This window comes from Tympanuchus pallidicinctus, unplaced genomic scaffold (genome assembly GCF_026119805.1).
Source record: "Tympanuchus pallidicinctus isolate F22 unplaced genomic scaffold, pur_lepc_1.0 scaffold3, whole genome shotgun sequence".
Classification (NCBI taxonomy): domain Eukaryota; kingdom Metazoa; phylum Chordata; class Aves; order Galliformes; family Phasianidae; genus Tympanuchus; species Tympanuchus pallidicinctus.
The window spans coordinates 76,243,375-76,257,612 of record NW_026294747.1 but is presented as its reverse complement, the minus strand read 5'-3'; positions in this window follow the sequence as shown (position 1 = coordinate 76,257,612).

Here is a 14,238-nt window from a genome sequence, read left to right as displayed (position 1 = left end):
AACAGATTTTATAATAAAAGTTTCCTGTTTGTTGATAATAAGTGTAACAGCTTTTTTAAACCTCAAATCGCATATTTGAACTACAGCTATAGGGCATCAAATGCCTGTGACCTAAGGCAGCTGCACATTTAAAAAAAAAAAAAAAAAAAAATTGGGAAGGAAGGAAAAGGAAGAAACAGTCCTAAAAAACGCTGGAATGAAGCACTGCCCCCAGTTTTGACCAGAGGCACTCCACAGTGCAAATGTGCTCGGTTCATGATGCTCCCAAATGCCTGGGGCTGTGTAAGGGACAGGGATTGTCAGTGGCTCATGGACTGTCATGTCTGCACCCGGATTAATTTTCAAAACCATCCCCAGAAATTCCTCTAATACTCATTGTTGTCTCCTGAAATGCTGTGCAGAAGCTTCATCTGCTTCAGCTCCATTTTGGGTGCCAAGAGGAACGGAATGTTCTGCCACAAAATCCAGACTACAGCTGTGTCTGTTTAGCTTTTTGTTTTGAGGCAATACAAATCCTGAGAGCCCCCATTTACTGCAGGTTGGTGCAGCCTGCAGAACAGTGCTTGCAGGCAGTAGGTTTCCTTTCAGAAGAGGCCAACCTGATGTCTGGTCTCCATATAGCCACCAATTGCATTTCAGTCCCTTATGGGAGCACATGAGCCTGTGACAGTGCTTACCACTTCAGGGTATGTTTGTGTTGCCGCTGGTCAGTCCAGATCAGAGGTGTACACAGGAAGCAGATCTTGGGGCTGTTTTTGACCTGCTCTTCTGTTCACAATGCAGAGAAGTCTCAGAGAAACCTCAACTGGATTCTCTGAAGGCAGAACTAACCCGGAAGATGTATTCCAAGAGTTTCTCCTAACGTGCTGCATTTACTAATGAGCATTCAGTGCCTGGGCCAAGATCTAATCTGCAGCAAACCCTCTGAAGTGCATATTGTGGATGTGAGGTTCTCAGCAGCAGCTGCTTCACTCTGCAGATCTGTTTTTCTCACAGCATGATGCTTTTTTACCTAAACAAAGCCTCAGATAGCTCCAAGCCACATGTAATGATAGTGGTGATGGTTTGGGGGGCCAGATTGAAACTAGTCTGAAGTAAAGGCCCTGAACTTCTCATAATGTAGAGTACTGATTAATTCATTGACTGTTGCTACTTTGCACCAAATTTTTTGCCAACGTGGATGTAGAGCTCTTTGTGTTAGACAGTGGCTGCTGATGCTTGGCCATGCCAACCAGAAAACAGGTGTTCCAGCCCCTTCAAAAATATACTGTTTCTGAAAACTGAACATTTATGCACACCTCTCTGACGCTGTAACTTTCTGAATTGCATTGCATTCCTGAAGCTGAGACTGCAAGCAGGCAGAGCTAGGATGTGTGCTACCACAAAGACCCTGCGATGGGCTGAGAAGGAATGCTGGTTTTCATAGCTCTGCTCAATTAAGATTTAAATTCCATCATACAGCCTTTTCTGATGGTTTATTTAAATCCTGCAAATGCAGTTTTATTTTATTAAAGTGCTCTACATCCGATTAAATTTTGTGTATTTTTTTTATCTCTCCATATCACCTAGCATTAAAAGTAGACTCACTGGAAAATAAATAATACGTAAGTGAACTCAAATCCACCATAATTCTGCTGGGTCTGATTTCACGGTAGCATTAATCAGAACTGAAATCATTGAAAATGTCAGAGTGCTCTTGATAGCTAGTATCAAAAGGAAGTCCCCAACTGCATTGCAGCTTCTGCTCTTGGAGACTGTAAACACCAAAGAGGATTTCATGATAGAGCCTAAAATTAATCCGACGCAAGGCCAAGACACGTCCTTCATAGTCCCTGTGAAAAGGGAACGTGCAAGATTTGACCAAATGTCAGAACTGAAAAAGTGTAAATGAAAGTTTTGACACATCTCTACCTTCTGCCTTGTGGTTTCAGTCTGCTATAGAATTAACCTACAAAATAATATAAATCATGGCAGGACTACAGACAGAGATCAAGGCTGCTTTAGATTAAGTTTTAGGTATATATCATGGTTCAGCACCACCTGTTTTGTATTGAAAAAGACTAATACTTAAGGGATATTTATTACAGTATAGTAAGAATCTTAAGAGCTTACATAGTCCTTTAAAGAATATACTGAAATTAAAGACAAAGTCCTACATGGGAAACTGACATTCCTTAGCATCTTTCAATAGACAGTCAACAGTTTTATGATAGTATCGTAAATAAAAACCATCCGTAATATACATTATTTTTACCAGCATCCTGTAAAAATCATCACCATTACTTACATTGTGCTACTCACATATTTTACAGACATATCCTGTAAGTTACAAAGAATAAACTTAAATCATAATACTCGCTGACAAATTTCTGTTATGCATCTATATTTATGGAGAATTTTATAAAAAGAATGTATTTGCTTCTTTCTAGCCACGCTCGGATCTACTTAATTTTCCTGCACTAGACTTCAGATAAAGTGGATTTAAAATACATATAACTTCTTATTTATGCACTGTATATGAAATTCTTGCACAGTATTTCAGTTGTTGCTTTATAATTTTCTTCTTATTGTTTTGTTTTCTCAGTGTCCTCAGCAAACAAAGAACTTGATGAATAACCACATACTATCCTTGAGCCCTGCAGTTACCCATTCCTCTATACAGTTTCAGCCTCTCTTCCGTGCCAGGAGAACTCTCAGAACTTCACAGTTGGATTCATGATAGCTCACGCAAAGGCTCTGGAGGGATTTGAGATTTTTTAGTGATTCTTAAAATCCAGAGTTACAAAGACGACGTTACACAGACTCCTGTTTCCTGACTCTGGACACAGGAGCAGTAGCACTAATGGCATGCCAGGTGCAGCCATGTAGCCAGCTGGCTGGCAAAAGTGATTTCTCCCTTCTTTTCATCTCTCATGTCCAGTTTTGGCAGTCCCAGCACAAGAAAGACATGGACTTGCTGTCCAGCCTGGTGAAGAAAAGGCTGAATAGCTGCTGCTTGTGTTGCCCAACTGGCACCTTTCTCTGAGCTGCACAGAGAAAGGACAAGAGACAAGAATCAGGTTGCAACAAAGGACATTTGGAGTGGACAGAGAAAAAAAGTCATCTATGGGAGTGCTTAAGCACAGAAACAGGTTGTCTTGAGGGTGTAGGAATCTGTCCATTTCATCAGGCACTGGAACAGGCTGCCCAGGGAGGTGGTTGAGTGGAGGTGTTCAGGAGATGTTTAGATGCTGTGCTGAGGGACATGATTTAGTGGGGAACTGTTGGTGGCAGGTGGACATTTGGACTAGATGAACTCAGAGGCTTTTTCCAACCTTGATGATTCTGTAATTCCATGATTTATCCTTGCAGACAGAATTTATCTGAGAAGGCCCGCTGTGACTTGAACACTGACCCTGCTCTGAGCAAGGGACTGGATTTGATCACCTCCAGAAGAACTTTCCAACTCAGTTCTAAGCCTACAAGCAAAGCTTGCTATCCTTCCACTGTACTGCCTCTCATACCTAGTTTTTCACCATCTATACACTAAATCTGTCATCTACATCCTCACAATCTTGCATCCTGATTAATTCAAAACTGCTGTTTTCAGGCCATCTGTTATGCATATCCCCCCCTCAACTGAGTATATGCGAAATATAGCAGCCACACTATTCCCTGACCACAATTTTGACATTACTGACTTTTTACGTCTCATCACACTGCTGCTTATTTCCCCATACAGCGCAGTGGGTTTGTTTGCCAATTTGTCAGATTCTGCCTCTGGGATCTGCCTGTGCTGGCAGATCCATGCAGCAAACCATGCACTGTGACCTGCCCTCCCAAACTGGTGCTGAACACCTTCCAGCCCTCCATTTCTTTCACACACAGTTCACTTACTGTGCTGTTTTTTCAAGAAGCTGTCAGATGATGTCGACCGAGAAAGGTCACAGTGTCTGTCATTTGTTTTTTTAAATGATTACATACTCTGCATGCTCCCCAATACTTCTGCTGTGGTACGTCTTCAATTTCTAAGCAGACATTGGAAATTATTCACCTTCAGTAAAATAATTAGAGCAGTTTTTTCAAAGTGCATAGATTCCCAAACACACTAAAGGACACGCTTCTTCCTAAGTGCATATTCAGGGTAAATGCCTCTTTTCCAGAAATACCAATGAGAGGCAGGTGTGCCATCTTTTAGCACATTTACTTTCCATACTTACTTGCTAAGGTATTTTTCCGAGTCCACAGAAATCTACACATTTCTCAAGGCAAGTCTTGAAAATTTGGTTCTTAATATGACGCAAATACAATAGCAAAAACAAAAATATCACAAATGACCATGATAGATCTTCAAGCTGTTTTACAGTCCAGTATTGCTTATGAGTTTTTGCTGGATATGAAATTTAAAGTGAGAATGGAAAAGAAATTTCTGAAACGTATACAGTGTTTTTTATAATGCTTCTGTTTCTTTGATGGCTGTTCAATGGTAGTGGAAATCTGTAGTTGAAGTGGCAGTGCACACAGTGGAGAAGGACAGTGGTAACCTGGCAAGTAACCAGAAGTAGTCGTGAGTAATGAGGATGAATTAATTCCTAACAAAGCTAGCCTTGAAAAAAACCCAACAAAATATACCTTGAAAATACAAGGTAAAACACAATTGCACATATAAAACGTATGCAAACACAGCCAGGCAGCTGCACTCATCACAGGACTGTATGCTTATTTTCACCAGACTGCCCTGCCACAGCTTTATACTAGAAATGGAGCCACTGTATAGCTCTATGTCCTGAGTGGAATGGAGGTTAAATCCATCAGGCCTGCTAAGGTTTAATAAGTATGGGAATTATGTACCACTCAAAGAAGCTGCATTTCAGGGATAGTTTAAAAAAAAAAAAGTAAAAAAAATGAATCACACAGCTTCCAAAGCTCGAGCTACAGATGGGTGGAGATAGGTTCCTCCACTGGGCAGTTCAGAAAGGACCTCCAGCAGTCATAGAGCCCTAGAGTGGTTTGGGTTGGAAGGAATCTTAAATATCACCTAGCTCAAACCTTACCCTATCCCTATAGGACCTGGTAAAAAGTCACACTCTGTCTTATAAAACCCTTTTAGATACTGAAATGCCTAAAAGCAGACTGTGAACAAAAGGGTGAAAATCATCCTGCATATTAGTATGCATAAATTTAGGTATATGCTTATAAATGTAACATGTCAGTTAGGTACCTAAGCTCCCATCTGTATTGGTGATATATTCACTACAGCCACTGGAGTCTCTAAAACTATGCAGCTGAGTAAATGGACTCGTGCCATCATTTATACCCATGTTGTGCTTCTGCACAGATTCTCCTAGTGAGGATGTTGTCCTGGCCTCTGGCTGCTGTTCCAGAAGAACACTGTTCTCCCACACAACTGCTCCAGACCTGCCAGCTACGCCTGAATACCTGATGGGATCTCAGATTGTGCTAGGTGCTTGTGCTAAATGAATTGGCTTGTGGTGGTGGTGTTATGATGAGCTGAATTTTGTTCTAGCCTCCACTGGATGTACTAACTAGATTTGCCCCTGAGAATAACAACTTCAAGTGCAGTAATACATGCAGATTACCCTTTGTAGATACATCAACCTGCAAACAAAACCCCTCCCAAAGGTTTGATTCAGATGGTTGTACACAGTCATCTGGTGATGTCACTTGAGATGTCCCATGGTCTTCAGCAGATCACTGCAAGAATAGCCAGTCCTAGGCCATGTTTGGCTGCTACCTGAGGGTATCTGAAATGTCATGTGGTAACTCCACGTGCAGGCAATCAAGTTACAATGAAAAATGAACTAATCCTATAAGATACACTGAAATGATTAAAAGAAAGTGATAAAAAATCCAGAGGAACAATAAAAAATCATCATCAGTTATTCAGAATCAAACGTTATGTGAATCAGTTCTTGGCACGCTAGAGTGGAAAGGGCAGCCAGTACTGGTGAGTCCAGTCCATGCCACCCTTGACACGACATCCTAAAGCCCTCTCCAAAAACAGAACTCCTGTCCTTGAGCAGGTATCTCCTACTGCTCTAACAGCCAAACGTGTTGATCAGGTATAGTTCAGAGGTATATGTAATAGTCAGACACGTCCAGTTCTTTTCACTGGAAAGAACTATATTTTTGTTGTTTCTTATGCTCTTTCCTCTATAAGAGTTTAGACAGTGATATGAGACAAGCTGGATATCAAGCTGCAAATTATGGGATATCTGCCCTCAACTCTCTGTTTACAACTCTGTTAGAGAAAGCTGATGCACTTACTGGATAACAACTCTGCATTTTTCATGTCTTCAGAAAAAAACTGCAAACAATTACATCATCTTTGGCACTGCCCCTGTCCATTTTGGACCAAGAATCAGATGTCTAGGTCATGATAATTTGGTCTATCTTATGCCAAATGAAAAAAAGAAGAAATTCCAGACAAAACCTTTTTTTCCAAAGTGCTCTGACAAATTAAGCTACTTTAGGGAAGGATTACTAACATAAATAATGAATTTGTTTTGTACTGGATTGTCTGTGTAATGGGATGTCAGAAACGTTTGTGGCTGGACCCCAAACTGCACCGTCAACAGAACTTAACCTCACTAACTGGAACTGAGGTATAGATTTGGTTCTAAGTCAAAGGAAGTAAGCACTGGTCATTTCCTACATCTTTGTTCATTTTTGATTTGAAAATCTTTATGAGAAAATTCAATAGAAGGTAGAGGAAGAATAATATGAATACCAACTTGGCGTTAAAATTTCACTGAAAAGAATCAATGCAGTGTACATCAAAATTATAGAAAACTTTGCCTGCCAGAAGACTAAGGGGTGCTAGATAATGGATGCATAATTTCTTGAATACAAATACAAACACCGGCAAAATCTTTAACAGTCCTGTTTCTGACAGTCAAAACATTTGTGTGCCCAGAGCACCAGAATACCCCTCGATGCATCCACATCATCTTTATTTAGACAATATATTACTTGCAGATTGAACTTGACAGCTATGACCAGCTTATAAAAGCAGTCCCACACAAAGTACAACCCCCAACGGTACTTATAGGAGGGATTATTTCCTGGTTTTAGATACTTGTAACAGTATCTCTTTTTTTTTTTTTAACGTTATTACAATATTCTGTCCTCTTTCAGTAGAGACTTTGCAAATACGTGACTTGTTTTCTTGCTGTTTGTTGCACGATGTGAGTAAAGCCGCCCATCTTTTTCATGTGAAAGACGTGAGGGACTGTGCAAGACGCGAGTCCGTCGCAATCAGGTCCACCGCTGAGCTCAGCCTTCAGACCTGCCAAGCATTTCCCACCGCTTGCAGCGCTCGGGCAGCTAGCTCCCGCCCGGCATTCTCTTGCAGCTGGGGCTCCGACACACACATCGATTCAGCATTTACACAGCTCCTTTGATTTGACGCATGAGATCATGGAGCAGGAATGAAGCTGTTGCACGGCCGTGCTGCCGCAGCGGAGCCTCCTGCTCGCAGGGGTCCTGCTGAGGGATGCGTGCCGTCTGGCTGCAGCCCGATTCCCCAGCTCCGTGCCAGCCCACCGCGCCGCGCTGCCTGTCCCCTGACCTAGGGCAGCATTCTTGCAGGTACCGAAATAAACTGGACCCGGGAGCACTGCTACCTGAGATCGTGCGATGCACAGAACTTGGAGTTTAGAATAAAGCAGACAGTGCAATAAATCCCCCAGTATTATATTTAGTAATGCTATCATTTGTGTCATTCGGGAAAGCGCTCTCGATTCGGAAAACCCCACAGCTCTGAATAAATCACTTCTATAGTGGAGTTTTTGACTGATGAGACACTAACTGTCCTATAGTGAGAAAATTATTCAGACTGGGAAGATGACAGGTTCCGAGCATGAAAAACAATAAGCCACAGAGAAGCTGGAAAGAACAGCGTGTACAAAAGACCAAAGGGCAATTGTCACTATCCCTGAGTAATGACCATAACAACAGGTGCTAAAACATACAATACAACTATATAGCGCTAGCCAATTTCTGGAGTGGCAGAAAGTTCAATAGCCAAGTGAAACCCTTTATAAGCGAGAGCGCCTCATTAGCACAATGAAAGGGACCAATAAAAATCGGTAGAGATCTTGTTTGCAGCGCCCAGGGGCCTGCAGTGTGAAAAAGCTTACTGGTTTCCCTTTGCGCCTCATCTCTCTATGCTGCAGTTAATACAATAGCTGCCAAGTGGAAGAATAAGCTAAAATTTTCTACAGCCTTGAAATTGTTACAATTTCCTTCCTTGTCTTTTTTGCCAACAAGATTCCTGTCTTACCAAGTACAGCATATAATTATTCCAATTTTTACTCGTGAAGATCCACACCTTTTCTTATCTGGCCTGCCTGTCATATCTTCTTATAGCTTACAGAAATCTAAAATATGCTCTTCTATAAACTGACAGAATAATAACAGAAATATGTATAGTTAATAACTGTGATAGGGTTTCCACATTATTCTGAGAAAGACAGAAGTGAATATTATGAATAACATTCTAAATGTAATTTATACGAAAGTATAAATCCCTACCAGCTGTTTCAGTTTACTAACAGTCCTGAAATATTATCAGGTATTAATTGCTAATAAGCATGATTCATTGTGACTTACTGTGCTCTGATTTACTGCTCTCAGTAGTGAAGCAAGCAAAGAGAAATTGGCAAGGAGCAGTTGTGAAAATTAAAAATATTTTTACTTATCCATAGGCCTGCCAAATATGAATTAATGCTTGTTGTAGAGCGTGTCAGTACTTGTGCTGATATTCAGTACCTGTGTCATGCGGAGCCTTTCTTTTTTTTTCCTCTAAATTTACAAACACTTCACACAGGAGAATAAAGGAGCTCTATTGTAACACTGTGCTGCAGAGCTCAGCCAGCTGCAGATATGAAGTGGTACCAAGCTGTCATTTGGGGAAATGCTGCATCCAGATTTGTTAGGTCCAGTCAGAGAGACCTGAAGGGATATTTAGCGGAATATTCTCCTGTATAATTGCTAATGACTTCAATGGTGAATTCAAGAGGTCTGAGAACAGGAAGCATAAGCCCCAGAGAATGATTTTCTGTTTGAAAGGCACATTAGCTTTAATCCCAAGCATATGTCCCTGCCTCCTGCATGAATACAGGAAAATCCAACAGAATAAGCAATACCATCCTTTGATTTATTTCTCTGACTGCTCGCACTTCAGCTTTGTCATCGAGTGATCCATTTCAGCCTCATCTGGGCACCTTGCATCTCTTTCATTCTGCTGTTTCTCAAGGCAGTTCTTGCTGCTGCTGCTGCCTCCCTAGTAATGCACAAAGAGATTTTGGCATGAACATCTAATGACAAAGGCCTTTGAAAATTATAGAACTCATTTTTTAAAATCCTTTTGTCTGGTCAGTAGCTTGCAGCACCACGCCAAACAGAATCGTCAAATGGTTCAGTGGACTAAGATCAAAGATGGGCACCTGTGAGCAGAATCCTCTATTATCCTTTCAGTGTCAACAGTAATTGTTGCTAATTGAACAAGTTTGTTTAATAGTAATACAGCCCAAGAGACCATATTCTGAGCTGATGGAAATAGATCTGGTTCTGCTGAAGTCAGCTCTGCTAATCCATACCAAGTGAGGAACTGACACAAGGAGAACAGTTAACCCATTGCTTAACCTTATGAGCTGTGTGACCAGCTGCTGGAATTGAAGTATGTCTCACAACTTGGCCTGATAAAGAAAAAAAAAAAAAGATTTTTCTTTGTCTAACTTTGACGGAGAAGCTATTAAGTATACACTTTGACATCAGTAGTCTAAAATATGTCCAATAGGACTTTAAGATGATAAAAACTAAAAGGTTAGAAGGACACAATAAGCTAGCCATCATTTTCTAAATGCTTTTACAAACTGATTTTCCTTTGCAAGAATCAAAGCTCCTCTTCTCCCCACCTGAATTTAACACACAACTCCAGTCAATCAGCAAGCAGCAAAGCCACAGTTCTAGTGTATAGACTTAAACGTTAAAAAAGTAAATAAACAAAAATTCAGCACATCTTCAAAGCAGGCTTGATTTAGAGTGTGAGTCTATCAGATACATTTTAAATCCTGGCACAGTAAATGGGGGGGAAAAAAATAACAACAACAAAAACCAAACAGCAACACAAAGGGCAAGCAATCATTAAAAATAACTTCCTGTAATAGTAAATTAGAGCTTTAAAATATATCTATTAAATGCACCGCACCAGCTTGACTGTCAACAGCAAAATTATATACAAGCAATGCTTTCTGGAGTAGCAGTTCATGTTAAAAATGAAATAATGTTACTTAGGGAGAGACTTAAAATAATTGTGATTGTAAACATAAATACTTTTCATTTCAGAATCGGCGCTGGTTCCTTCACTCAGCTTAGTCATGAGAGCCTACCAATGCCTCCAAAGCCCACCCTGTGCTGTCTGGCTACCTGGCAATTCACGCACACCTGATTTATTAGTGCTTGCAGCAGTGCCCAGCAGTGTCACAACGCCAACGCGACGCCGAGCTGCCGTGCAGACTGTGAGGTAAATGTCTAAAGCAGTGCATGCTTTCAAGGCTGACCCAGCTGCGGTCTGAGCAGAGGAAGGTCGGTGCGGCTCTGGAGGTACAGCACGCACAGGATGTCGCGCTGCGTGTGCTGCTGAGCACAGGGCTGACTAACACTCGGCCCTGGTGGTAAATCCAGCACTATCGACTTACAATGCTTCTATTATTATTATTACTTTTGCTTCAGCTGTGCTAACTCCCCCATTACATTCAGCACTTATTACATTGCACTTACATTATTAAAAATAACAATTAAAAAAATCTATAAACAGCCAAAGAAACAAACACGTTATGAAAAGAACTTACAAAAACTCACTTGTCTAAATGCACTGCCATGAGAGCAGCCATATATTCAGCATGAACATAAAGAGTCCAGGCCCTTTCTTTGCAGTGAGAAGCTTTCTAAAACAGACACTCAGTGGGAGCCATTGCCCTGCGTACGGGACAGAGCCAGGTGGGTACCAGGCACTGCCATCCAGAACTGGTGCCAGTACTGGGGGCTGTAGAATGGGGAAATGGACTGAGGCTCCAAATCACATACAGAAAGCAGGGCAAATTACAACGTGTCGTAATTTTGTAGCCATGGGATGAACAGTTCTGAGATGGCTGTCTGGAAAGAGAAGTTGGGAACTACCAGCAAAGAAGCTTAGCTGATGTGGAAAGAGGAAATGACTTACACTGCCTCTAAATAAACATTATATTGTAACTGTGTGTCTCTCTTTTGATTTCACTGATATTAGCTAATTGTGTGTGTATTACAGTGAAGAAAATATAGAAAAAAATACAAACCACATGCAAAACCAGCAGTGTTTGAACACTGGCTGGTAATTGTACACTGGCTGTGATAACATCTCTTACTTCGTGGTAAGCACAACAGAAAATAATGTCTGGCCTTAAAAAAACTTCTAGATACAGAATTGTTCATTTGCTGATGGCTTCTTGCACCACTAGTGAAGACGTGGTGTGGATTATGGAAATACCATTACTCATTTATCTCTTTAGTTTATCTCAGATAACCTGCAAAAGCTTACAGGTTGAGATGGGACACCATGAAACAGTTGTGTGTGGTAACACATCTGTAAAAGCCGATCTATTAAGAGTACATGGCATATGGAGACACTATTTTAAATGATCACCCAAGCACAGTGGCATGAAGTCAGTAGGCAACCTTTCAGAGTGTAATCTATATTTCTGGAAAAGGAAGTTGCTCAACACCACATTCCCCAAAAGAAAAGCCTTGGCAACCAACAGGAACCAAATCTGCATTAACTGAAAACTGCAGGCCCAGGAGTGCTCTCAGGCTCTGTGCTTTGTGTGTGCTGAGCTGCATGCATCCTGCATCAGAGACCAAAACCCAGAGACTCTCCAGTTTGCATCTTCCCCTTTCTCATCCCCATTTTGGTTTGTACAAGAAGGTCCCAGGCTCTGGTAGGTGAAGAAAACAAGATCTCTGAGTGCCCCACAGAAGCAGCCTGGGTACACTGAGTACAGCTTCATTCAGTCTGGGTGTAGTAATTTGTGTGTCTGCCTAATTATAAGGAAGACAACAGAAAAACTCACCTATACAGTCTAAAAACTTTGTTCAATACCTTTACTCTCTGCATTGGAGACCACACCCTCAAGCTGCTGTCCAAGGGTCTGTCCATGTTTGGAAAGTTTTTACTGTGTTCATATGAGCCATCAATGAGCCATGTAATGCAACAGAACACGTGTTATTACTATTCTGGACAACAGCAATTCTGCAAAACCACACAGCACTTAGCCCTGTTCTGATCTAAGCACAGCAAAGGATGGTCCTGGGCACTCTGCTCTGGGTGGCCCTGCTTGAGCAGGGGTTGGACCAGATGGACCCAGAGGCCCCTTCCAACCTCAACCATTCTGGGATTTAGTGAAACATTCATCAGTACGTTTCTACTCAGAGCTAGGCAAGTAGCAAATGTGTACTTTTACTAAAGGCAGAGGGAGCGCAAGATCCAAGAACCTCTAAATTAACAGAAAAAGTAGAAGACAAAGGACAGCGGTGTTGCACAGTATGTTATGCAGCTCTCTGCACACAGCTCTGTAACGTTCATGCAGATGCCCTACAAACACTCCTGAACACGCTCTGCCAAACACCCAAAATGGTTGGGCTGAGGACCAATTTCTTAATATCCAGAAATAGGAAATGTTTTGGTAGGCTGACAGCAAGCCAAGATAATTTCCAAAACAAGTGATGCCAAAACAATAATTGGATAGTAATAAAGCTAGGAAAGAGGGAGGAAATTAAAAATAAGTTCCAGCTAAAAACATGAGCCTCAGTGCTAAGCAGTTTCAGGATCACTGTCCTAAAGCACAACTAGACTCACTTCTTGTGCTCAAATTTCATCTTGCCTAGCTTTTAGAGGAGCAAAAAGGCAAGAGCTTGGCTGGTTTAGATCTATATGCAAGCTGTGAATTACATGATTCTGACAATAAGGCCTGGCACCGCAAACAGCCTTTGGAGACAGCAGTGCTGGCATGCTCCAAGCTACCCATGGGGTCATTAAGCTGCTGGCCAGGAAGATGCTGGATTCTCATCTCTAGTCTGAGTCTGGCAAAACCCCTCCACAACAGGTGTTTCCTTTAAGATTAGGAGGCAGGGTGTGTGAATAAACAGATGCTCTGAGCTCCTACAAAAATTCCCCTGCCTGTGAAGAGGCAAGAAAGAAAAACAGTTTGAAGATACTTCATTAGCTCTAAATATGTTTGTCTGACTTTAAAATAGTTCAGAAATAAAGGATGCTTACACACACTCACAGCTAAGCATTAGAAAGCACGATAGATGTATCCCAGCTAAAATTAAGGAATGTGATAACATTTATAGCAATATATTACTTGTTAATTTAAGTAACTTTTAAATATATATTTCATCTCTGAACCAATTTTCTAAACCAAGAGGTTATTTTCAGTTGATAAAAAATAACAGCTTTCATTGAAACTAGTATCTTTTTCAGCAAATATTATCTGTATGACTTTTGTTCGCGTAGCTACAACCTTAGAAATGCTTGTTGTTGCTTTCTGGATTTCCAAATTCAGAAGAAAAACCTCTACAGGGAAACCTTGTCTTTTTCTCAGTTGCAGACCTATTTTGCCTCAACTTTTTTAAGCAAAAGGAAAATAAAAATGTAATACTGTACCCTGTACTGTTTTCAGAGTTGAAAAAGTGATGTAAATTACAGAGTAGATCAATGAAGAGGAACGAAAGAAAAAGGAAAAAATTGCTCATTTTCCCCTCCAAACAAGAAACAAAGGGAGGAATACAAAAGAAGTATAACATCCAAATGATGAACAAGAAATGAGAATTCTAAATCTATAATTAAAAGAGAAGACTTTGACCAAGAGAAATTTATGTTTTGAATATTATAGCAGTGAAACAACTTAAAAATATTCATTAAACTATCTCCTATATTTTGCAAGTTTAGCAGTCTTCAAAGCCAAAATAAGGACAAAGCTGTCATTCCTTTGGCAAGGCTCACGAGGACAAATTATGCTGCTATAAGAATGGAAATGAAACAGCATAATTTGTCCTGAGGACACTACAAAGTGTTCAATTTTTGAAGGCTAAAGTTGTGAATTGAAATGTAGGCAAAACAATTTCTTTATTAAAGCACAATTTCATCAGCACAAGGCTCTGAGAACATCTGATTTCAAACTTAATATGTCCAGGAAG